This window comes from Schistocerca americana, chromosome 1 (assembly GCF_021461395.2).
Source record: "Schistocerca americana isolate TAMUIC-IGC-003095 chromosome 1, iqSchAmer2.1, whole genome shotgun sequence".
NCBI classification, from domain to species: Eukaryota; Metazoa; Arthropoda; class Insecta; order Orthoptera; family Acrididae; genus Schistocerca; species Schistocerca americana.
The window spans coordinates 718,764,242-718,791,292 of NC_060119.1; positions in this window are offsets into that span (position 1 = coordinate 718,764,242).

The following is a 27,051-nucleotide window of genomic DNA, read 5'->3' on the forward strand; positions in this document are numbered from 1 at the left end:
ACTTCGAGCAGATAGATAGAGAACCAACTCGTGAAGCTAGCGTTTTAGACCTCATAGCAACAAATAGACCGGAACTTTTCGACTCCGTGAATGTAGAAGAGGGTATCAGTGATCATAAGTCAGTGGTTGCATCAATGACTGCAAGTGTAATAAGAAATGCCAAGAAAGGAAGGAAAATATATTTGCTTAACAAGAGTGATAGGGCACAAATCGCAGAATATCTGAGTGACCACCATCAAACGTTCATTTCTGAGGAAGAGGATGTGGAACAAAAATGGAAAAAATTCAGAAACATCGTCCAGTACGCCTTAGATAAGTTCGTACCGACTAAGGTCCAAAGCGAGGGGAAAGATCCACCGTGGTATAACAATCATGTACGAAAGGTACTACGGAAACAAAGAAAGCTTCATCATAGGTTTAAGAGTAGTCGAATCATAGCTGATAAGGAAAAGCTGAACGAAGCGAAAAAGAGCGTAAAGAGAGCAATGAGAGAAGCATTCAACGAATTCGAACATAAAACATTGGCAAACAATCTAAACAAGAACCCTAAAAAGTTTTGGTCATATGTAAAATCGGTAAGCGGATCTAAATCCCCTATTCAGTCACTCGTTGACCACGATGGCACCGAAACAGAGGACGACCGAAGAAAGGCAGAAATACTGAATTCAGTGTTCCGAAACTGTTGCACTGCGGAAAATCGTAACACGGTCCCTGACTTCAGCCGTCGCACGGACGCCAAAATGGAAAATATTGAAATAAACGATATCGGAATTGAAAAACAACTGCTATCACTTAGTAGCGGAAAAGCATCCGGACCAGACGAGATACCCTTAAGATTCTACAGTGATTATGCTAAAGAACTTGCCCCCTTTCTATCAGCAATTTATCGTAGATCGCTGGAAGAACGTAAAGTACCTAGCGACTGGAAGAAAGCGCAGGTCGTTCCCATTTTCAAGAAGGGTCATAAATCAGATGCGAATAATTATAGGCCTATTTCGCTTACGTCAATCTGTTGTAGAATAATGGAACATGTTTTGTGTTCTCGTATTATGACGTTCTTAGATAATACAAATCTCCTTCATCATAACCAACATGGATTCCGCAAACAGAGATCATGTGAAACTCAGCTCGCCCTATTTGCCCAAGAAATTCACAGTGCCGTAGACACTGGCGAGCAGATTGATGCCGTATTCCTGGACTTCAGGAAGGCATTTGATACGGTTCCGCACTTACGTTTAGTGAAAAAAATACGAGCTTACGGAATATCGGACCAGGTTTGTGATTGGATTCAGGATTTCCTAGAAGAAAGAACACAACATGTCATTCTTAACGGTTCAAAATCTGCAGATGTAGAGGTAATTTCGGGAGTACCGCAGGGAAGCGTGATAGGACCTTTATTGTTTACAATATACATAAATGACTTAGTTGACAACATCGGTAGCTCCGTGAGGCTATTTGCAGATGACACGGTTGTCTACAAGAAAGTAGCAACATCAGAAGACTCGTACGTACTCCAGGAGGACCTGCAGAGGATTAATGCATGGTGCGACAGCTGGCAGCTTTCCCTAAACGTAGATAAATGTAATATAATGCGCATACATAGGGGCAGAAATCCATTCCAGTACGATTATGCCATAGGTGGTAAATCATTGGAAGCGGTAACGACCGTAAAATACTTAGGAGTTACTATCCGGAGCGATCTGAAGTGGAATGATCACATAAAACAAATAGTGGGAAAAGCAGGCGCCAGGTTGAGATTCATAGGAAGAATTCTAAGAAAATGTGACTCATCGACGAAAGAAGTAGCTTACAAAACGCTTGTTCGTCCGATTCTTGAGTATTGCTCATCAGTATGGGACCCTTACCAGGTTGGATTAATAGAAGAGATAGACATGATCCAGCGAAAAGCAGCGCGATTCGTCATGGGGACATTTAGTCAGCGCGAGAGCGTTACGGAGATGCTGAACAAGCTCCAGTGGCGGACACTTCAAGAAAGGCGTTACGCAATACGGAGAGGTTTATTATCGAAATTACGAGAGAGCACATTCCGGGAAGAGATGGGCAACATATTACTACCGCCCACATATATCTCGCGTAATGATCACAACGAAAAGATCCGAGAAATTAGAGCAAATACGGAGACTTACAAGCAGTCGTTCTTCCCACGCGCAATTCGTGAATGGAACAGGGAAGGGGGGATCAGATAGTGGTACAATAAGTACCCTCCGCCACACACCGTAAGGTGGCTCGCGGAGTATAGATGTAGATGTAGATGTAGAAAGTCGCTCAGCTAACGATAAGGATGCTGTTGAGTTTGTAAGCAAGATACGGAAGATAATAGAAGAAGAAGAAGATTTAACTGCTGATGCTTTGTATAATGCTGATGAAACAGGACTCTATTACAGTATGCTTCCTTCAAAAACATTAGCTGCCAAGAACGAGAAGGAAGCTCGTGGTTACAAGCACCGGAAACAGCGCGTAACATTAACAGCGCGTTGTAATGCAAATAGGAGTCACAAACTACAGCTTATGGTGATTGGAAAATCCCAACATCGACGTTGTTTTCAGCACACTGATATAAATACTCTACCAGTGCAGTATTGCGCTCAGAAGAAAGCGTGGATGGACAGACAAATATTCTCTCGGTGGTTCCATGAAACGTTTGTTCCAGCAGTGACAAAGGAGCTATAGAGGAAAAAGCTTCCACTGACAGCTATGCTTATAACTGACAGTGCTCCCAGTCATCCTTCAGATGTTTCTCTAAAGTCCGATGGTATACTAGCACTCTTTCTCCCACCCAATGTGACAGCCCTAATTCAGCCCATGGACCAGGGAATTGAGGAATCAATTTAACGTCGTTATCGACATTCACTTCTCGTCTCCTTGCTGAACGAAAGTGAAAACGACTCTATCGAGACTATGCTGAAGGTGTGGAAAGCAATTAACACACATGATGTTTTCCAAGCAGCCGAAGCGTAGGATTAAGTGGAGAGCGCTACCATAATGAAGAGCTGGAGAAAATTGTGGTCATCCATTGATGCCGAGTTGAATCCAGTACTGAGTGACAGCGATGAACCAGTCAGTTCGGAATTATCAATTACTTTGTACACTGCCATGTTCCACAACCTTCCAGGAGGATAAGAAATTGATGATGAAGATGTTACTAAGTGGGTGAAAGTGGAAAACTGTGATACACACCAAACTTTAACAGATGATGAAATAATCAAAAGCGTGCAAGAAAGTAATGATGAAAGTGATAAGGAAGAAGTCACATGGGTAGAGAGCATGAAGATTCCTCACACTGCTGGTGCTGAAGCTGCTTAGGTCTTCCTGGAGTACACTATGCAACAACCAGATACATGCAGTACCGATGTAATGCTTGTAAAGCGGTTGCGTGATAAAGCATGCCACAGTCGCGTATCATCATTGCGAAAGTTAAAAATTAGGGACATGTTTCATAGTGAGTGATACGACTGTGAAATTATGTACAGTATACACTCAAGGACGAAGTTTTCTTTGAAAATTAATGTATTATTTGATTTAATAAAGTATATCCTCCATGTTTCAAAATTGTATCGTTCAGTTTAATAAAGTACAGTACACTGTAACCCCTATGTTTCCAAAAGCAATAAAAAACAAAATAAATGAATAAAATAAATTTCAGACACTCAATAATCCGGCACTTTCGTTAATCCGGCACCCATACGTGCCAGGAATGCCTGGATTAGCGATAGTCAAGTGTACTTCTGTGTTGCATATTTTTGCACCAAACAGGAATCACTCGGTCTTTCATACGCAGTTGAGTCTCTCGAGCAGTTTGAAGAGTATCTGCTGCTCTGATCTCTCGGTCTCTCACGCGCCTTGTGTGTTTACTGATGTGCATACCAAGACTGACGCTTTAACGAAAGCACACTGGAGTCTCACGTATGACAGACTGGTCCGATAGACATAGTTAAGGGTAGCAAAAAAGTATTTATGTGTAGAAAAAATAATGCTTGCCCGTAATGTACATGTTGCCGTCCGTGCAGTAAGGTAACATTCAGAGCGTTAAATGATGGCTTCATTGAGATGCCAAGCTGTATACCGCGTCTTACCTCTTGAGGAAATGAACAGAGACGATAAATTTGTGCTCTGATGAGATACGTTCATCTAGTGGTGGTCGTCTTCAGTGTTGGATCAATGTTAGCCACACTCGTCTGAACCCGTTACTTTCACTGGTAAGAACAGTCCAGTGCGTCTTCTCCTGTAAGTCTGCATAGCCGCATTGCGAGAACGGAACACGTCCGCAGTAAACTGCTCAGCCACTGCATCCGAGTTCTTTACTAACGCGAGCCTCGATTAATTTAGTTGTAGTAGGCATATTATCGTAAAGTCATTGTTAATAATTATTTGCAGACAGAGTTTTTTTAAGTAATGCCGGGAATAAATAAAGTCTACAATACTCTTAGAATTAAGAGTACGAAATTTCTTCCTTCAGTGTACTATTTCATGGGAGGCAGGGTCTTCCACCCCCAAAGCTGTCTCTCAGTGACGACACCAGATGGTGTGTCAAGTGCAAATACGGAAGGCCTTCATTTCTTTTGTTTCATTGTAAGTTACGAAGACCACGTAATTAAGATTATTCCGTTAATTCCCGCATTCCTTTGTTGTTATGCAAACTGGAGATGGACAAACAACCAGTAGATCATCACCGCTATTATATTGCCCATTAGTTGTCGAAATCAGCCAGCCTTGTATTTTCACAGCTGCAGTTCATTGCTGTTCTTTCTGTATTACACTGCTAGGGACGTATATCAGGTTCTGTTTTTACTTACTGAACACGCGCAATGGTTTTACGAAGACAAAGTTGTCCTTTGTTACATGCTCAGGTTCACTGCGAAAATCACAAGCGCGTATTTCTTCCACCAGACATAGACCGACAATACTTAATTTAGGCAGAAATACAAAATTTTGGAAGTCCGATAATCATATACAACGTCCTCATTACGCTATTACGAAAAATAAACAGCACTTGAAAAAGAAGTGGTTTACTAAATTATTGTAGCATGACTGACCATAGCAAATTCAAATGGCTCTGAGCACTATGGGACTAGAACATAGAACTACTTAAACCTAACTAACCTAAGCACATCACACACATTCATTCTCGAGGCAGGATTTGAACCTGCGACCGTAGCGGTCGCACGGTTCCAGACTGTAGTGCCTAGAACCGCACGGGCACTCCGGTCGGCTGACCATAGCGACTTGGTGACACAATCCACCACGTTCTTTTGGAAATATACTACTGGAGGTTTGTCGACCTGATAGCCACAATACAGATCCGTATCAGATTTCTGTAGATGTGTTTATTCAGTGCTTGTGTGGTTCATGGTTAGCTTTCATGTAATTACATCAGTGAAAGGGGGATGGGACGGGAGGGGAGGGGCTAAACGACTTGTGTCGACCGACAGATTACCATATCGTCACCCTGGGGGACGCTGTGTACACGTCTGACGTTTAGTCAAGGTCAGTGACCTACAGTATGCTGATCGGGCCATCATCTGAAGCTCCCCTGCCGCCCAAACACTGGGAAAGAGAACCTTCCGGCAATAACGCGTACACGTGGAACAAAAGGGGCAGTACATTGGTTGAGCTGTCATTTGTAATCATTTAATTCACGTGTATAGGTTTCCGACGCGATTGTGGCCACACGACGGGAATTAAGACTGAACGCGGTAGTTGAAGCTAGACGCATGGGACATGACATTTCGGAAATGGTAGGGACTTTCATATTCTGAGATGCGTAGTGTCAAGACTGTGCCAAGAATATCAAATTTCACGCGTTACCTCTCACCACGGACAACGCTTTGGCCGACTGCCTTCACTTAACGACCGAGGGCAGCGGTGTTTGTGTAGAGTTGTCAGTGCTAACAGACAAGCAACACTGTGTGAAATAACCGCAGGAATCGATGTGGGACGTACGATGAACATATCCGTTACGACAGTGCGGCGAAATCTGGCGTTAATGGGCTATGGCACAACACGACCGATGCTAGTGCCTTTCCTAACAGCACGACATCGCCTTCAGCGTCTCTCCTCGGCTTGTGACCATTTCGGTTGGATCCTAGACGACTGGGAAACCGTGGCCTGATACCAGTTGGTAACAGATAATGGTGGAGTTCGTGTGTGGTGCAGACCTCACGAAGCCATGGACCCAAATTCTCAACAGAGCACTGTGCAAGCTGCTGGTAGCTTCATATGGTGTGGGCTGTGTTTCAACGGAATGGACTTGGTCCTCTAGCCCAGCTGAACGGATCATTGACTGGAAATACACTCCTGGAAATTGAAATAAGAACACCGTGAATTCATTGTTCCAGGAAGGGGAAACTTTATTGACACATTCCTGGGGTCAGATACACACATGATCACACTGACAGAACCACAGGCACATAGACACAGGCAACAGAGCATGCACAATGTCGGCACTAGTACAGTGTATATCCACCTTTCGCAGCAATGCAGGCTGCTATTCTCCCATGGAGACGATCGTAGAGATGCTGGATGTAGTCCTGTGGAACGGCTTGCCATGCCATTTCCACCTGGCGCCTCAGTTGGACCAGCGTTCGTGCTGGACGTGCAGACCGCGTGAGACGACGCTTCATCCAGTCCCAAACATGCTCAATGGGGGACAGATCCGGAGATCTTGCTGGCCAGGGTAGTTGACTTAAACCTTCTACAGCACGTTGGGTGGCACGGGATACATGCGGACGTGCATTGTCCTGTTGAAACAGCAAGTTCCCTTGCCGGTCTAGGAATGGTAGAACGATGGGTTCGATGACGGTTTGGATGTACCGTGCACTATTCAGTGTCCCCTCGACGATCACCAGTGGTGTACGGCCAGTGTAGGAGATCGCTCCCCACACCATGATGCCGGGTGTTGGCCCTGTGTGCCCCGGTCGTATGCAGTCCTGATTGTGGCGCTCACCTGCACGGCGCCAAACACGCATACGACCATCATTGGCACCAAGGCAGAAGCGACTCTCATCGCTGAAGACGACACGTCTCCATTCGTCCCTCCATTCACGCCTGTCGCGACACCACTGGAGGCGGGCTGCACGATGTTGGGGCGTGAGCGGAAGACGGCCTAACGGTGTGCGGGACCGTAGCCCAGCTTCATGGAGACGGTTGCGAATGGTCCTCGCCGATACCCCAGGAGCAACAGTGTCCCTAATTTGCTGGGAAGTGGCGGTGCGGTCCCCTACGGCACTGCGTAGGATCCTACGGTCTTGGCGTGCATCCGTGCGTCGCTGCGGTCCGGTCCCAGGTCGACGGGCACGTGCACCTTCCGCCGACCACTGGCGACAACATCGATGTACTGTGGAGACCTCACGCCCCACGTGTTGAGCAATTCGGCAGTACGTCCACCCGGCCTCCCGCATGCCCACTATACGCCCTCGCTCAAAGTCCGTCAACTGCACATACGGTTCACGTCCACGCTGTCGCGGCATGCTACCAGTGTTAAAGACTGCGATGGAGCTCCGTATGCCACGGCAAACTGGCTGACACTGACGGCGGCGGTGCACAAATGCTGCGCAGCTAGCGCCATTCGACGGCCAACACCGCGGTTCCTGGTGTTTCCTCTGTGCCGTGCGTGTGATCATTGCTTGTACAGCCCTCTCGCAGTGTCCGGAGCAAGTATGGTGGGTTTGACACACCGGTGTCAATGTGTTCTTTTTTCCATTTCCAGGAGTGTAGTTACGTTCGGTTACCATTTACAGTCAGTCCTGGACGTCATGATTCCATGACAATGCTTCATTTCATTCGGCCACAGCTGTTTGTGATGCGTGTGAAGAACATTCTGGACAATTCTAGCGAATGATTTGGCCACACAGATAGGCCAACATGAACCCCATGGAACATTTATGAGACATAATTAAGAGGTCAGTTGATGCACAAAATCCTGCACCGGCAACACTTTTGCAATTTTGAACGACTTTCGAGGCAGCATGACGCTATATTTTTGCAGAGGACTTCAACGACTTGCTGAGTCCGTGCCCCGTCAAGTTGCTGCACTAAACCGAGCAAAAGGAAGTACAACACGTTATCAGGAGGTATCCCCTGACTTCGGTCATTGCAGTGTATAATTAACTGCGTCACTAAGCCGACGGCACAATTTCTTAGAGTACTGTGTCATTTCTCGAAGGAGACTGACTTATATGAGTTTGTTTTCTGGAAGAAATGTTTCTTATCATCTAAAGAAAGTAAAAATCCATAATTTATATACTTGTCACTTGCATAAGATAAATATAACAAGGGAATATAAATTGGGCTTTCATGACGAACATAACTTCGAGGCAACTTTGGCAATGTTTTATCATAATTGTATTTTTATATTATATATTTATTTGCATGAGAACACTGTGTTTCATGTTCTCCATGTTGCCCTTGCTGCTCTGTTGCCACAGGGAAGAGACGGTACGCTCGGGAATGAAATTCTCTCTTGTATATATGCAGTACAGTCAACTGATAACGCAAGTGGTGTGTGTGTGTGTGTGTGTGTGTGTGTGTGTGTGTGTGTGTGTGTGTGTGTGTGTGTATACACACGCACGCTCGCTTTGGCTACTGTAAACAGTCAGTGCGAATGGTGCCATAAACAAAAAAGACGACCACTTTCCGCGCAGTGGCTAAATGTCCTGGAATGCCTTTAATGGTGTCCACAGATAGCGCGACATGCATGAAAATGGGAGAAATGATGCCCTTTAGCGACGTAGACGTGTAAACGAGTCTTTCCTTCCCCGTCACGTTACTGCGGTAAGAAAAAGCTCCTGGAATGCATTTCTTGGAAGTACGTATCGCAATGAGATTGTCTGAGTCTAATCAGTTTGCCGTGAAACGTTAATTTCAATCTGTAGTTGCAGATCGTGGCGTACTCTCGTATCATCGGAACTATCGAAATAGTCCTCCGTCCGGCGGTACGTTCAGTTGCCAGTCACCTATAAAATTATAGGTGTTTTTGTAATCTTACCACGCCATACTTGTAAATTATTTAGCAGTAGCCTGATTCGTACGTCGCGGCCTCAGACCCTTGCAGTTAACATCAATTATACAAAGTTACTAGCATTGTTTCAGTGAAAATTATTTTCTGGTTGCCTGAAACAGTCTCTTGAAATTACCGGTGTTTCTGGTAAGACGTTCGCGACATTGTCATCCAAACAAATCTGTAGTTCAGTAACTAAGTTCAACGAAAATTTATTACTGAATTTTAGCCCTTCTGTTTCTTTTTCTTCTGTGACGAAGTTAGGCGAATCGAGTTGTCTCTGCGCTAGATATGTTATCGGTCGACAACAGCAGCAGTTCCATATTGCTGCATAGATACTGTTCCCCTGATGTCAGTACAGTTTCTTACGTGGGAGGTGAAGTAAACCGCCTCTCGGGTCTTTCAAAATAGCAAGCAGCAGCCACCGCTGTGTGAAATTCTGGCTGAGTGTTAGTGGCAGCTGGATGCTGTATGGAGGTTCCACCCTTGGCTCTTTCAGACGGCACTAGGCAGTTTGCTGCTGCGTGGAGCAAAATTTATGTCGACTGTTTGTCAGCGGGGAGTCACACGCCCCCGCTCAAGCTTCACGTGCTTCCGTCACGCGCTGGTGCGGCTCCCTCTTCAGCTGCTGGCGTGTTTCTCTCAACGCCTCTCGATGTAACCGGGGCTCTGAAACAACGTGTGCGGAGACGTTAAAACCGTAACGTCGGGCAAGAACATACTGCGAGTACGCAGCTCGACGTATTACAAGTGGCTTAAGTTCGTTGCACAAAAGTTTCAAAGAGAATGTTACAAGATGTTGAAATTTACATGAATTCGAAGATTCAGCGATGTCCAACAATGAAAATGGGCGCCCAGAAATGCTGTGTTCCGATTCATCTGTAAATGATGTACAAGTCAGTTTTACTATCATTTCCTTCCTAAGATTTCCATTGCTTTGAAATATTGCATTATTATAGAAAACTGTAAAAGTGATGTACTATTTTAATAACAATGCCAAAAGATAAGAGCAACGAACACATGGCATAAGAACTCGTACAGCATTGCTTAGACAATAATTTACTTGTTTCCATATGGTATGGCATGTTAGACGGTGGACGTGCAGCATGCAAGACTTGCCCCATCTTGTCTATACGGAAGTTTATCGCTGGCGTTGTCTGATATCCGTTGCATTACATAAAGGCACCGTGCGTAGTCTAGAATTATTTTACGAAGTGCCGTGTCAGTGAGATACAATGCTCCATTTGCTTTAAAAGATTAAAAACTAGAGGAACCACAACAAACTTGCGATGTCATGTAAGGAGAACCCTTGAAACTTAACAACTTACAGTTAACATTAAAAATTCAACGTAGCTGATCTGCTTGTGTCTACATAACACGCCTTTATCTGCTTCTGGCCCTTAAAAAATGGACAGATGAACACTGAAAACGGAGTTCTTTCACCTTAGTTTTCTCACGTTAGCAATGACTATTCGCAATGTCCAAACAATGGTACGATCCTCGATTACCGCGTGAGTTTCAAAAAATTAGAATTGATACGAAAACACTGGAGGTTCTTTCGTAGTATTCATTCACTCACCATTTTTCCGAGAAAAAGAGCGAACGGTGGAATCTAAGTTTTCTTTTATTTGTCTATTTACTTCAGCGTTTTTGGTCTACGTTTCTTGAAACTGTTGAAGTAAAAATTTTTCAATCTTTGTTCAATTACTACGTTTCTTCTTCTTCTTCTTCTTCTTCTTCTTCTTCTACGGCCTGACTGTATTACTTCAATCATTTTCTGATCATCTGCTTCAATAAGTTACTTTTTTCTGAGTTTCCCAGTACCTTTTAATTCGTTCTGATCCTTTTTGTCGTTCCTCATCTGTAAATACCATTTTTATTGTGTGTCGCATTTTTTGTTTACATTTTATCCTTTTCAGTTTCTTTAAATTTTCTGTTTTGTTTTGCAAATCGTCCAGAGCTCTTTCATATTCTCCCTGATTTCATTTATCTGTCTTACTTGGTAAGATCACAAAAACACCTATAATTTTATAGGTGACTGGCAACTGAACGTACCGCCGGACGGAGTACTATTTCGATAGTTACGATGATACGAGAGTACGCCACGATCTGCAACTACAGATTGAAATTAACGTTTCACGGCAAACTAATTAGACTCAGACAATCTCATTGCGATACGTACTTCCAAGAAATGCATTCCAGGAGCTTTTTCTTACCGCAGTAACGTGACGGGGAAGGAAAGACCCGTTTACACGTGTACGTCGCTAAAGGGCATCATTTCTCCCATTTTCATGCAAGTCGCGCTATCTGTGGACACCATTAAAGGCATTCCAGGACATTTAGCCACTGCGCGGAAAGTTATCAGTTGACTGTACTGCATAAATACAAGAGAGAATTTCATTCCAGAGCGTTGCTCTTAAACTTTTATTGGTAATATGGTTTTGGAGTCCTCATAATGCGGTCAAAGAAAGATATACTTTACTTCAGCATAATATCTGTAATGCGCTCCAGTTCTCTGTACGTCATTTGGCCCTATCCGTCATTGTCTATGCTTTTGATGTTTCTTATTTTCAGAATTGTGTCGATCACCTTTTTCTGAGTGACATCGAAAAGAGTTTCACTTCCAATGCCACCTCTGTATGAACTACCGTCTAGTAGTGTTGTAATTTATTGCCCACAGATAGAGCATGTTAATTTTTGAACTTTTATTTTATGAGCTGAGCTGTTTCTTGCCATGAAGGTTTCTCGTTCAAGTTGTATATTATTGTTTCTTCCAGGTATTTAAAGTGTTTCACTATTTTTATTTTCCGGTTATTTACTGTTATGTGGTTGTTTAGCAGCGGATCCGCTACGATTATCACAGTCTTTTCGAATGGTATCTGGAGGTTTTTTTCTGTAGGCTTGTTACTTGATTGCTGGCGTCTTCAATGTTATTAGCTAGGAACACTAAGTCATCAGCGAATCCCAAGCAATTTAAGTTTATTTGATATTTCTTGGTTCCAGTTCTTAAGTTTCTACGATTTTCCTTGTACCATTCCCTGCCTTAACCTTGTTTTAATCGTAAACGGTTCAGATATTTCTCCTTTGGACTTTGCTTTCGGTTTGATGTTTGTTAGAATTAATTTTATCATTTTTATTCATTTGGGATGGAGCCCGAAATTCTTTAGTATCTTCATCATAGATCTGTGGTCGTCGTCGGCATAGAAATAATACTTACAGGATGGAACCGACGATATACCGCTGATACACAAGAAAAACAAAAGTGGTCCTGCGATAGACTCCTTTGGCATTCCTGAGAGAACACGGTCCCCACTACTTCTTACTACCACAGACGAAATATTGCTGCCTGCTCTTCAAGTAGCTTTAAAACCACTTCATCGCACCAGCCAAAGACATTGGGGAATGTTGCAGTAAAACTGCTATTTATCACAATAATAATGTTTCCCTTTTTTATCTTCTGTGTCTTTCAAATGGTTCAAATGGCTCTGAGCGCTATGGGACTTACGATCTCTGGTCATCTGTCCCCTAGAACTTAGAACTACTTAAAACTTACTAACCTAAGGACATCACACACATCCATGCCCGTAGCGGTCGCGCGGTTCCAGACTGTAGCGCCTAGAACCGCTTGGCCACTTCGTTTTGTGTCTTTCCTTTCGTTTCAGTTCCCACACATGTAGAAAAGTGTTCATGCAACGATCCGAAGAACAGTGATCTAATGTCTTTGACGAAATTATCTTGCAACGTGTTACATACAAACCGCTATACAAGATCACAGAAACCTGCGATACATGGCGAAGCATTGCGTGCGCAATGCCAAAATCAGACACGGTCGTTCCTTTATGTGCAGCGATACCACAACCGTCATTCTGTGGAAGAATATCCGTAGACTGGGAGTCGGAAGCGCTCTCATTGAGTTTTCAGCTAGTAAAATGAAACGTTTTTCTCAGCACCAGTCAATCCCTATGCTTTGAAGAACTATCGTCCACAATAACTCTGCAGACTACAGTACATAGTGAAATATAACACATTACAACTGAAACACGTTACAGTAAACACAAGAAGAAAAGCAGTAATGATGATCTCTCCTGAAGAATCTCGCAACGAAAACGCCAGCATAACCTTCAACAAGAATGTTGCAGATACGTCCTTACATGTCTTAACAAAATATTTAATTATTCTGCACTCCGCGGGAAAGAAACGTTCTCTGATCCATCCATGATAACGAAACCCCAAAATCAATATCTCATTACCGACCAGTCAGTATCGGATCTGCTGTATCCAGAGCTCTGAAATACACTGACTGCAAAGCGACACCGAGAAGGAATTGTGCGACGTAAACCAAAGTTGGTAGTCGTGTTTCTGCATCTGGAACATAATGTCTGTTAAAATTTCACGCCAGTCGCATAAGACTGGCGCTGTTAGCGCCACTATGAGGATATAAATAAGCTTTGTTTTAAATCGACGCTGTAACGGTCGTGAGCGTTACTTACCTGTGAGATTTAACGTCATAGCTGATGTTAGCCAAGAATGCCATTAAGGCGACAAAGACGCCATCATCACCACCTCACTGAGACTGACTGTGTAAAAGGACTACGAGACGTGATGTTCCTTTTTGGATACTGCAGAAAAAGGTGGCAGTAATGGAGCCACTGTACATAGCTGCTGGCAACGGCAGCATGACGAGAACGTACAGTCGCCAGAACACCTGGCTCCGGAAGACCATCGCAGTCGGCGAATTGCTCTGGCACACAATACTGCATCTGAAGAAGCAGCAGCAGCAGCAGTTGGCACCACAATGACACAACGAACTGTTACATATCGGTTACTTTTAAGGACAGTTCGATCCAGGTGCCTTGTAACGTGTATGCTAGACCCCAAACCACCGCTATTTGAGACAACAGTGATATCAAGCGAAAGCTCTTTCGGGGGCAGGAAAGAGGTAGGTTGTGTATTCTGATGAAACCTGGTTCTGCGTCGGTGCCAATGGTGGCAATGTGTTGGTTAGGAGTAGGCCAGTTGAGTTGTACACACTGGACCTACAGCTGTAGGTATCGTCTGGGGTGCAATTTCGTATGACAGCAGGGGCACTGTTGTGATTATCCCACGCACCCTGACTGCAAATTTGTACGTCAATCCGGTAATCCGATCTGTTGTGGTGCCACTCATGAACAGAATTCCAGATGGGGTTCTTTCCAATGGGATAATGCTCGCTCACATACCACTGTTATAACCCAACATGCTCTGCGGTGTCACATGTTGCGTTAGCCTGCTCGATTGCCAGATCTGTGCCCAATCGAGGGCATATGGGACGTTATCGGACGACAACTCACCCTTATCTACAAACGGCGTTAACCGTCCATGTATTGGCCTATCAAGTGCAACAGGAGCGAAACTCCATGCCACAAACTGACATCCGGCACATACACAACGCAGTGAATGCACGTCTGCATGCTTGCATTCAACACTCTTTCGGTTACACCGGTTATTATGTACAAGCATGTCAGGTTTGCAGTGGATTACCACGCACTTACCCGTGATCTTGAAATGTTAATCAGTTAAATATGTTACCTGTAAAAACTTTTTATCAGAATTTCTTTGCTCTATATTAATTATTTTTTGTGTTGCAATTTCTTTTCGCCAGTGTATACAATTCAAGAACAAATTACTAAATGCTTGCGCAAGTTCAACTTACATGACAAATGTCACTCTAGCTTTTGTAAACACCATAACAAACAGTGTCTAATGACCTGAAATATCCTATGGACAACCATGAGATCACGACATTATTAGACTTCAGCAAAGTTTCTGATAGCGTTAACTTTTACATATTGCTCAGAAAAACGTGACAGCTGAAATTTTCATACAGTGCGTTGAAGTGGTACGACAGTACCGTATTGTCTGTGGAAACGGTAAATCGTCTTGGAAACATGTTCTCTCAGCAGTGCCAAGGGGTTCACCGTGCCTCCACTACAGTCTCCTTCCATGTGGATCACTTCCTTACAGATGACGTCCTGTTTCATCTAAGTGCCAGACTTGGAAACATCAATACGGGGATTGTCCACATGAAGGATGACACGTTTTCGTTGGTAAAATTGATGCAAACATAGGAATAAAACTAAATGCGCAAAAGTCCCAAGTATGTTTAGTATCCCATCAGAAACTAATAAATGCTTCATTCCGCGAACAAATGCCTTTTATGCTTCTCGACGGTTTTATGATGCATTAGCAAAAACAGTGAAGACTGTGGGTGTAAATTCGGTTAAGCATCTCAATAGGCAGAAAACAGTCACCAAACGTAGGAAGACAAGCGTTTACGTCTACGCCCTTCATACGTTTCGGAACGTATTTCCACAGGATCTGAAGCGTAAAATTTGGCAGACCATCGTTCCACATTCTACCGAACCTCCAGTAGTGCTATGAAACCCATTAAGGCAGGAATAGTGAAATTCTACACCGTCAGAATTAATAATGAATTCTTTCGTGTGTTAAATCTTCAGTCTGAGTCTGTCTGACTATTTCAGTACTCGATACGCGCAGGTAGGTTAATTTCCGCCAGACAAGGTCCATGACCACTATACGCTATGTCTACTCCATCGTCTCCTCAGCGGACGTGTGCCTCAGTACCTCGCACGTGAGGTTATGTACCCGTCATTATAATCCAAACACTTGTCTAGTACATCAGGTATCTCCAGTCACAGAACAGAAACATTAGAAACTACTACTCTGTTGCTGCCGTCCATCTCGAAAACAAGCTTTCCTGCATTCCGTGCACAATTAAATGCCATGTTGGTTTTAAGAAGAAACTGAATCAGTTTCTGCGGTCACCCTCGTAACGTTTTCCACGAAAATTAACATACATGTATATGGCCAGTTTCCCCTCTGCACAAAAGTGAAGAAAATGCTCCACTCTTCTCCCTTACGCCTCTTTCTCTTTTTAGTTCTAAGCTAGTCACATCGCCTTTCTTTTCCCGTCTTCATTGATTGGGTTTTACTACGTTCCTCGTGCTCTTCTACCCCCTTCCCTCGTGCCCAATGCTGTTAGCGCCCGCAGTTCAAGCCCAGCTTCCTGAAATTTGTCTTTATTGTTGAATTTTTCACGAATGTAAGCTATGTTTTCTTTCCTTTCTGTACTACAAAAATTTCCGAATGTTGTATAGTGTTGTAGTTCATAACACGCTTATCCCAATGAATCTTACGTGAAATATGTAGAATGTCTTGTTAGGAGTAAGAGGAGACCTGATCATCCTAATACTGCCAAGTTATATAAATAAATAAACATACCTGCTGCCCAGAGTTCTTAATACCTTGGATCACTGTATACTACTTCTTCTCCCGTTCGTGTTTATCTCTGACGATGCCATACAGGTTTGGTATTAGACGAGTGTCTGCTTTTGAGCAGAAATTGGAAGACGGTCATCCATTGCGCTATGTCAGCGCACGTTGTTGGGAAACAGAAACCAAACGCTGTAGCGGTGCGGATCGGACATAACCAGTTCAGCGAGTGAGCAGTGTCACCTCTACGGAAGACTCCATTGACAATCTGCCCTTGGGATACGAATCAATGGTAGAGCATACCCTGTGCGTAGATTTGTTTTGCCCTAGGTAATCCACCTTGCACGTCTCCTAGTTAGACTCTTCTCTATTAACGATGCAAACTCTTGCGCCACACGCAGTTACTCTTCAGCTATATTTCACACTGCACATAGTGCTCAGTGCATTGAGTTGCATGCAGCACAGATTTACAACTGTGCTACTTGACGAAAAATCGATGTCCCTTCTTTCATCGAGTGACAGGCGGACATTTTGGAATCTTTCTTACATTAGTCATGAGAATTCTCAGTTTGAATGAGTACGTTGTGCAGCAGGAGAAATGTCTGTGATGCAGTTTTCGCTCCCCAAAATCAAAGTCACATCGCTGAAAATATTGCTGAGTACGTAATGTTCTCTCCGAACACAAAATTACTGCACCTTCCTGTGCCATCTGTTCCTGGCGTAACAAAGTTGGAAGAAATAGAAAGTAAATTTCATATAGAAAGAGGTCCCAAATAGATACGCTCAGGGCGCACTAACAGAAATCGCCACAATGAAACTACGAAAAATATTGCTTCTGTCTCTCCTAGCTTCTTTATGGAGGAAGAGCAACTGATTGATAAAGAAATTTTATTCAAAATCAAAATCTACTTTTAACGATACTGAAACTTTCCAAGCCGTTTAGTACTGCATAGAGGTCCTCAAATGGCATTTATGACTCAAGTCAACACACTGTAGGGCCACAAAGGGTTATACTGAATGACTAAAAATTTGAATACAAAGAGGTAAATACCTTTTGAAAATCTTTTCAACTTCACTGCGAAAGCGTTTATCGTTCGTGATGATAAACAATTACAATAGGAAATTAATTGTTCAAAACTCGTTACAGATGTATTCAGTCTTTTTAGCCGATCCACCTCAGGAAACAGCACAGTAATCAAAGCGACAGCCCTAAAATGCACGCCATGCCCATTTGTGGAATTTTTAAGTCTTCATTAGTTGATTGCGTTACAAATTCTGAAATTCCATTGGGTTCCACTTGTACATTACTAGTGCAAAAAACAGTTGTTCGCTCACGTTGGAAGCGATTATTACCTCAACCCAAACAAATGGACAGTCGGTTCCCGGTTTACTGCACTTGAACACAACATTGCCAAAAGACGACCAGTATGTTTAAACAGTAGACAGGACAATACGAGTTACTTCATTTCGATGCTGAGAACAAAATCGAAGTCGCTGTGTGATACTAAGTCCATAGGTGGTTTCACTGCATGTCGTATTTGTTTGTACGACTTTTCGTAGATACGTACAGAGATCTCTAGGAAGCAGTTTTCTCTCAATCGAAAGAATAGTAAATTAACGCCGACTTCTGATAGGGAATTATTAATTTGTGTAAGAGCATATGAAATGTAAAGCTCCACATATCCTGCTAAGATACTATATCGCGATATTTGCCGAGGGCACGTTACTTCCAGTTGTCTTCAGAGAATGAGGCACTCAGTTCGCAACAATTTTCAGCACTGTATGTAATGGCCCTGCCTGCCATTGTCTTTCGTAGTAATCAGAGGTTTTCTGGCTCAAAAGCAACACTGACGTCTGCAATTTCATTACGAAATACGCTTAAAAAGCTTGCACGCAGAGTGTGCCAGAGAAAATGAGCAAGTGCATTAAAACCAGTGAGGACTACTTTCAGACATACACGATCACTGCAAAATAGTATTACGTGGCGAGAGCCGAATGTGCTGTGTCCCCGATAGTCGGAAGAATGCGAGTGGGCTTGTTGAGGTGAGTCCTGTGGTACAGGGGCCCTGTTGGAGAGCACTGCCTTCCGAGCGCTGCGAGCGCCAAATGCTCACGTAATGCTCTCACTCGTTGCGTTCGCAGACCTGCTTCATTACCTACGGGGAGGGGAGGGGAGATCTGTTTCACAGTGCTCACTGTCTGCCCCCCCCCCCCCCCCCGCCCCGCGCACAGACCGTTTACCCCTCTGTGTTATTTCCCCATCCGCTGTAATTACGGCGCACCAGCACCATTTCGCTCCACCTCCCCCCCCCCCCCCCCCCCCCCACTCCTCACTTTCTACTTCTACCTCTCCGCATCGACATTATCCGGGCGTTCCCCTTCTATTTCCAAACTTCGTCGTCCCTCCCCTCACCCCCGCTCTTCACTCACCAGCCTCGTACAATCGGCTTCTCATCAGAATTGTTACTGCAACCGACTCGTAATCGAAAACTGCGACGCCTCGATGCTTCAGCGACTGTAATCAAATGTTGATGCCCCATTAATTAAATTTTGTGATGAGCTTCTTACATTCTGTAATCCTCCAAGAAGTTAACGCCAGCGCAGTTCCAAAATTTTGCTTGAGTTACGTGGATTGGGAGGCGGATGAACGCATGTGTAATATTCATGCGAAAAAGCGGACCAAAGTCTATATTGTCCAGCATGAACATGTGTACAGTTCTCACAGTATTTCTAAGTACTGCTGTGAGTGTTAATTTCCAAAGATATTACTTCTATTGTAAACTTTCATCCTATTGCAAATACTACAGCAAACTCTACTTCAGTGGTGAGAAGTTCTCAAGAAATGTTAACTGGATTAAGAAATCGAAATTTTTTGGTGGTGAATTTTATTTTGTAAAGAAAGGAAATCTACATTGTTCACCAAGATATTTATCTCTATATATGATAATTAATGTTGTTAAATATTTATCGAATATTCGGTTTAATTAAACCTGTCTGGGAGTGCAGATATTTCTGAGCAACAATTACAAAAAACTATTTAAACTAACAGAAAATGCCTGATCTACGTAAAAGCCAGTAAAACATTTTTATTTGTGTAAAAGACACTTTAGTTAAAAATACCATTTGAAAGCTATTCATTCAGATAAATTCAAAGTTATTAACAAACGTACAGCTCTTGCCATGCCTACACTATCTGTATATATCCCCCGTACGAATGCACAAGAAAGTAACTGACTATGTCGAGATCGTTTGAAAGGAAATTGATTTGGGAAGTAAAGGACGCAAAATATAAAATAAACCATTATTTAATAACACAAATGATTGCACTAGGCAGCGAGCCAGTACCCATCGTAGACAGGACCGGATTTACAAGGCTCCTAGAACAAGCTTTACCCCACTATAGAGTGCCGAGTTGTATGTACAATCCCCCAAAAATAGTTCCTGAAACCTACGATAGAATTTATGAAAAATCAAAAGAAATATTTCAGGTGCTCTGGCAGTTACTGTAAATTCTGATGTTTGACCTGTTTGCACATCAGTGAAAGCTTCCTGAGGTTCACTGTTCCTTGCTTGTCTCCTGAATTTCAGACAGATCACAAGAGCCCATGCTATGACGCCTTCCTAGGTTCAAATGGCTCTGAGCACTATGGGGCTTAACATCTGTGGTCATCAGTCCCCTAGAATTTAGAACTACTTAAACCGAACTAACCTAAGGACATCACACACATCTATGTCCGAGGCAGGATTCGAACCTGCGACCGTAGCGGTCACGCGGTTCCAGACTGAAGCGCCTAGAACCGCACGGCCACACCTGCCGGCGCTTCCTAGGTTCCCACGATGGAGACGATACAGCAAGAGGGATTGATACTGTTGCAGATCGCTGTGATATTGACGAAAGCAAAATAAGTTCATCGATTCGTGACAGCGCCTTTAACATGGTGGCTTAATCTAATTCTGCTAGGTGTCTCATGCGTTCGCTTCAGCTGGTTGCAACTACGCCATTGAAGGTGCAGCCTGAAGTAGCAGGAATCATAGCCGCTGGTTGACATCTCGTAACGCCCTTCAGTCATTCGAGCATAGCTTAAGAAAAACCGCTGGCAGTCTTAAGGAGCTAAATTTACCAGAGTATGATTTGGTGCAAGATAATAGCTCGAGGTCGAATTCCACCTCGAATGCGGTGGAGCGCCTGGTTGAACAACTATGTGCTTTGTCACTGCATGCGGCTGATCACGATACGGCTACTAATTTGACGTCTTATCAGTGGTGTTTGATGCAGTAGTGTGTTAAGCTTTTGAAGTCCCTTGAAGAAATACTAAAAATAAGTTCTGGTCTCTTCTGCATACCAGAATACCACATGTTGCGGTGTTAAATAATTCTTCATATAAGGATGAGACAGCAATAAGAACCCCTGACTTACCACTCATCATAGCCTCCGTGAAATCTGAACTAGAAAGTCGTTTCAGCTCCTTAAATTAACACCTACATTACTTGATTGCAACCTTTCTAGACTCAATATTCAAGACACATTATTTGGCAGTTGTTGAAGCTAAAACAGCTCAACAGCATAGCCTACTTGAATAATGCGAAGAATGTTCCACCTGTAGTAGTTCATCTCCATTATCTGCCAAAATATGTGGAGGAGTTAAGACTGAATCAGCTGTGACTCTCGAAGCTCATGACACTTTTCCGGATGGCTTTGACGAGGTGACAGTCAGTGTGATGGTCAAGGAACAAACACAACCGCAACCGAGAGTAACATTTAAAGTCAGTTCTAAACGATCGCAATCGTGACTCGTATTTAGTCGTCAGCTAAGGCGACACAGTAACTGAATTTGACAAAGTTTGCCAGAATGTATCATTCAGGACCTTGTAGCAATGTATATAGCGAGAGCATGGTCTTGGTAACTACGAAGATAAGCGAAATCAGTGACTGTCTCTTAATGCAAAGACATTGGCATTCACTCACCATAATTTGGCTCTAATTAAATATGTGTACTAGTTCATTTATTTGTTAAAGTGCATAAGAAGTCAGCGTTTTTGCTTTAAAGATATTGTGGTTTATTTGTGTTTAGAGTATTTACATGTGCATTAAATAAAGTTGATTTGATGAAATTTTCATATTTTTATTGTAATGGAGGTTCTAGGCGTTGTCCTACTGTCCAGTATCCGGCAATGTAGTAACATCAGGCCTGATACTGGACAGTCCATCTCTAGTATTGTGTCACCAGGTGACACATACTTAGACGACGGACAGGGAGTTGCGCGAAAGCCATACTGCTGGATGGCTCTTTCTTTCTATTATTTTGCGTTTGTTCGTTGGTGCATGAGGAAAGGCTTTCATGCAGACTTCGTTAATTTCACAGTTACAAAACGTACAATGGCAAGTTCACATTGAGGCACTGGAAAGCTTAAATGCTGACGAACAGCGTACATAATTTTTCAAAATATGTAAATACTTACTTCTAGTTAGGTATCATCATTACAGTAAAAATAATTTATCTTTTATTCAGAAAAATAATTTATCTTTTATTCAGTGCAGTGCCAAATAAAGCGACAAGTTAGTTATGTGTCAGCGATGGTATGTGGATTCGTGTGCTACGAATACGGACGTGATCAGTGCTACATTGTTTCTGTATAGACATGTGCATACAGCTAAGAATTTCATTGATTGATCGGCAGTTTAAAGCTATCTAATGGAGTCCAGTGTGTAAGACATCGCCCATAGCGGTATGTAGTGAAGAGTGAACCTAGAGTTGCAGCGATAGCATTGACATATTCGATAGTCTGGTGTTCGTCTCCAACGCATCGGAGCGCACCTTCCGTATTTCTATGAGGATGGAAAAAGAAATCATCCTCTGAATCTCATTATCGACTGCCACGGCCGTTCCCCAATATTGTAATTGTTATGCTGATTATACAGGTAATATATGACGACGTTCCTTCTACTCAAAGTCTATTGGCAAAACATTGGGTGGATATAGACACTTTGTGCTGTTAAGGAGCATATTTCGTTTCTGTCTAAGGAACGCAGTTTCTCTAGTGGAAGGATACTATTTTATGATTGCCTCCATAGAAAGGGTATGCCCCTAAAGCGGCAACCAGGTATCGAATACTTTTACTTACTCTCGTCGCAAATCGAAGTTAAAAGCTACGGCTGGAAGGAGAAACGTTACTACTGTTAACTGTATTTTTAGCTGTTCTGTCAAACTACTTAAACGTCAATGCATTAATGTTTCGGTCATAATAATTGCTATTATAGAAATCTATACCTCCATACAAGAAGGGTGCTGAACGTTAAAAGGCAATACTTGAAAGAGCACTCTTTCTCGTTGTTCCTTCGTCACTTTCGCAGCAGATAAGCACATTTAATCCAGTTAATATACTCCTGGTCTCAAACGAACCTTGCCGGCAGATTAGATGGTGGATGCAGTCACAGCAGCGTACAGAGTCAACTGATAACGGTCGCAACATTAATATCCCCGGGTCTCTTAACTACTAGTACAGTACCTGTGTAATTTCAACATTACCGATGTACGTTGACGAGCGCTCAGGCACGCATACATCTTAGCGACGCAGAAGAGAGCTGGGAAGAGAGACAGTACGTCTGCAGCATGGACAGTGGTACATGCGGCCACTACAGCGCTGCGCGTTATTACGTAACAGAATGTAGCGATTTAGAAAGAAATGGGTAACTAAATAACAGTGAACAGGAATAAATTTCAACTGTCCAGTTACAACATGTGAGGGCCATATACCAGAGGGGAACAATGACATAAGATAGGTATTCTGTACACCATTTTCTTAAGTCATAGTAATATCTGACTGCGATCAGCCAGGTAATGCTGCAACTAGCTAAACAAGAGATAGAGGGGAGTCACGGGAAATTGATTCTGTAAGTCTATTAAAATTCTGTCATGAATAAAAATTGGGTACTCCAGATGCCAGCGGGTACTGTAGGGAGGGAGGGGGTCGGGCAAGTTCATCCTGGTACCCGTTGTTTGCGGGTGCTTATGCATTTATAATATTTCATTTCCATGATGATGACGATGACGATGATGATGATGATGATGATGATGGTGATGATTATGATGATGATGATAGAACTGATGCACTGCGACATGCTACAGTTGGGTGCATTTACAGGTTTCTACTTAGACTTGGCACTTTCCCTTATCGTCAGCTGTAGTTGATAGTTACGTTCATTCGCTTTAGCTTTGGCAGTGGCGTGCGAAATTGGACACAAATCCTGAAGTCCGTTCCAAAGCAATAAAAACCGATATTTGGGTTGACGCAGACATTCTAATTGTGAATGCTGAAAGGATTTTAAATAACTAAAAGCGTTGCGTTAGCATTCCACAGTTACAGCGAAACTGGTGTATATAAATGCGGGCAGATCATATTTTCGTGTATCTGTTCCGCGGAAATGCTAACACAAATGCACAGTATAGCGCATATTTTGTTTACCTTCGGTCTGCCGCTGTGATTAAATGGAAATGTTTAGATAGCAGTATGCTCTGTGTGACTGCGATAAGTTTTAATAATTCTGTTTCCAATTTGTGTGTTGAAGGTTACTGACCCAAGCAGTCATGGTTTTCGCGTGTAAAGGAGTTCAATGAAGCGTGCATATTGAGTATCTATCGCCGGCCAGGGTGGCCGAGCGGTTCTAGGCGCTACAGTTTGGAATCGCGCGACCGCTACGGTCGCAGGTTCGAATCCTGCCTCGGGAATGGGTGAATGTGATGTCCTTAGGTTAGTTGGGTTTAAGTAGTTCTAAGTTCTAGCGGACTGATGACCACAGTAGTTAAGTCCCATAGTGCTCAGAGCCACTTGAGCATCTATCAGCGAGCAGAAGCCTTGCTATCGCTGACAGCGTAACCAAAATCAAATGTGTTTATTTGTATTAGTTTTTTCCCCTCATTCCTGTCGCAGTGTCTTTACAGGACTTCTAGTCCAACGGAGTCTCGCACAGGGGGTTTGTCTCTTATTGTACTGATCATGCTACAGTAGAAAAGACTGAATCGTAGGTCATACGCAATTGTGTGTATTTGAGGTAATTGAAACCAAGCTACCGCCGCTATCATCATACGGACAACACGTAAAACGCATCACTCGCGAGGAAAACAAGCCACTCCCCCTCCCCCCCCCCCGCCCCCCCCCCCACCCCACCCTTCCCTCTCCACACTGTTGCAGGAAACATACCAGACAGCTGGTGCGACTGTTCAAGCGGTACTCATTTCATTCAGCCAACCTCCACACAGTATCTTGTCGTTTAACTTCCGCATTGGTTTCTGGTGCAGATGCAGAAATAGCAACTAAACACTGCGAGACCTGGGCTCCGCAACCGAAACTATTTTTGACGGAGATCATCTTTCCGCCGTTGGCGGTAATGTTTTGTTTCTCAGAAATCGGTTGAAATTATCCGCTCTTCTGCCATTTTCAAGGACTTAAAACGGTGTTTTAACCAAAACTCACAAATATCCGGCCATTCTACAATCATCGAGGTATTCGAATCCATTGATAAAAAAGCCTGGGTGACATAATAGTTAGAGCTATAAATAAAAATCCTATCAAATAGGTGTCTCCGTACGCTATCACCACCATGTCAGAACACGAGGAAAGTGCAACCTCGTACTGAAATGTAAAATAATATAGGTAACGCTAGAAGGACGATGTCCTTCAAAAAAAAGAAAACAGTGTGGTAGCACAAAATGTGGTAGTCACCAACGTACCAGTTCTAGATTAAACAATGCCTTAGTCTAAATTGCGAGAAATAACGATGGACAAAACCCATGTATCAAGCAAGGTGGAACCCTCGTTAACTGCATAAATATGTCACCAGAAGTAAAAGTTACTTTGTTACTCCATAATATTGTAATCTCGCTGTACAACAGTATGATATACAACAGTATGATACGGAGTAACAATGTTATCGTTCGGAAGTAAGAGTTGGGAGGATGATTTTCGTATTTACATCATAATATGGATACGTTCATCGAAGACTTACCAGTAGCGTTACTTGTGAAATGGAATGTGTCAAAAGGCTTCCTTTAGACGCCAACCGCTGCTAGCAGGGAGGGAAGGAGCAGATTGTGTAAAGGAACACCAATAACCACGGAGAATGCTTTATAAATAAAAGAGAAACGCATGTGGTGTAATTCTTTTTCATTAGATTGCAGTCAGCTCAAGACGGATATCCTATATTAAGAGAAGTAAAATTACTTGAAATCGGCGGAAGGAATCACTCCTGAGCTCCAAAGCGCTTCATTCAGTCCAGCTAGCACAGTGATTATGCGTGGGGGGTTAAGCAGAATGGGGTAGAACGGTGTAGCAGCTCTTGTCAGCCCCACATTTCTGTAGTTAGCGGCAAGCGGCAGCTGAGGTGGCGCAAAGGGCGACGCCGCTGGAAAGCGGATAACTGGAAACGAGTAATTCAGCGTAGTGAATTACTCTATTCCCTGTGAAAAACCGATGGAAGCGTTTGGGTTTGGTGAGCGCCAGGAGAATGTTACCTTCCATCATGTGTAGTGCCGGTAGTTAAGTACGGGGGAGGTGGTGCTATGGTAGGGGGTTAGTTTTCGTGGTTAGGATGTGGTTCGCCTTTGTGCACTCCCTAAAATGTAAAATGCGGGTGGATATGAACGCATATTACAGCATTGCGTACTGCGTACATTTCGGAAACGATGATTGTATCACATGACAATGCACCCTGTCGTGGAGAAGTATCAGTGAACCAATGGTTAGTGAAACACATGATGTGTATTAACAGTGCTATGACAAAATGTAACAGCTCTGATTTACAGTTGTAATTTACGACCATTGTAACTCTCTCTCTCTCTCTCTCTCTCTCTCTCTCTCTCTCTCTCTCTCTCTCTCTCTCTCTCTCTCTGTGTGTGTGTGTGTGTGTGTGTGTGTGTGTGTGTGTGTGTGTGTGTGTGTGTGTGTGTGTGTGTGTGTGTGTTGTAATATTATTGCCACATTTAGTATGTACTTTCACTAAAAATCTTGTGTACATTCCGAGAATAGATTCCTTGCGGCGCAAGTTAGAAGGGTAATGCACTGAATTCAAGTCAATTAGCGTAAAATACCCAGTAATCTGATAACTAGACTCCATTAGAATCCTCTTCAGTCTCATAATGTGAGTGAGAAAGAAAAGTTCTTAACAGACTTGGTGGTAAAGAGTATTCTCTGAAGCCGTTTTCTGTTTGTTTTCGCGTAAGAGCTGCGTCAAGGGTAAAGCATGGAGGAGTGCAAACGTAGATGCAAATGCAGAGGGTTCGCGTTTGAGCGATCGATGGCTCCCCCCAGGTGGTGAGGGACGAACTACGACCCATAAAATTTGCATATAGTACTTGATATTGTGTAACGCGTTCACCTCCCTTCCGTTGAGCACAGTGCTCTGTCCCATAACCTACGCCAGTGGCTTCCTGCAGCTTGTTGTGCTGCCATCCGTGGTCGAGCGTCCGAAGGCCGTTTACCCAGGGGTATAATGCTCGCTTCAGCTGTGAACAACCATCCATGAGATAGTAGTGCTATTCTTCCGTGTTCTGGTGTGCTGTCCAATGTCACGCTCGTTAGACAGCGAGGAACAGGAACCAGTGGATGGAACAGACATCCCAGAGATGAAATGTCGGTGCTAGTAGTCATTTGAGACGACTGATTGATTTCTTCAGTCAACATTTCTCAAGAGCAAATGAAACTAATATAGAAGTAGGGTCTGTTACATGATTGTATATTGGCTACAGCACTTGAAGATGACTAGTAGA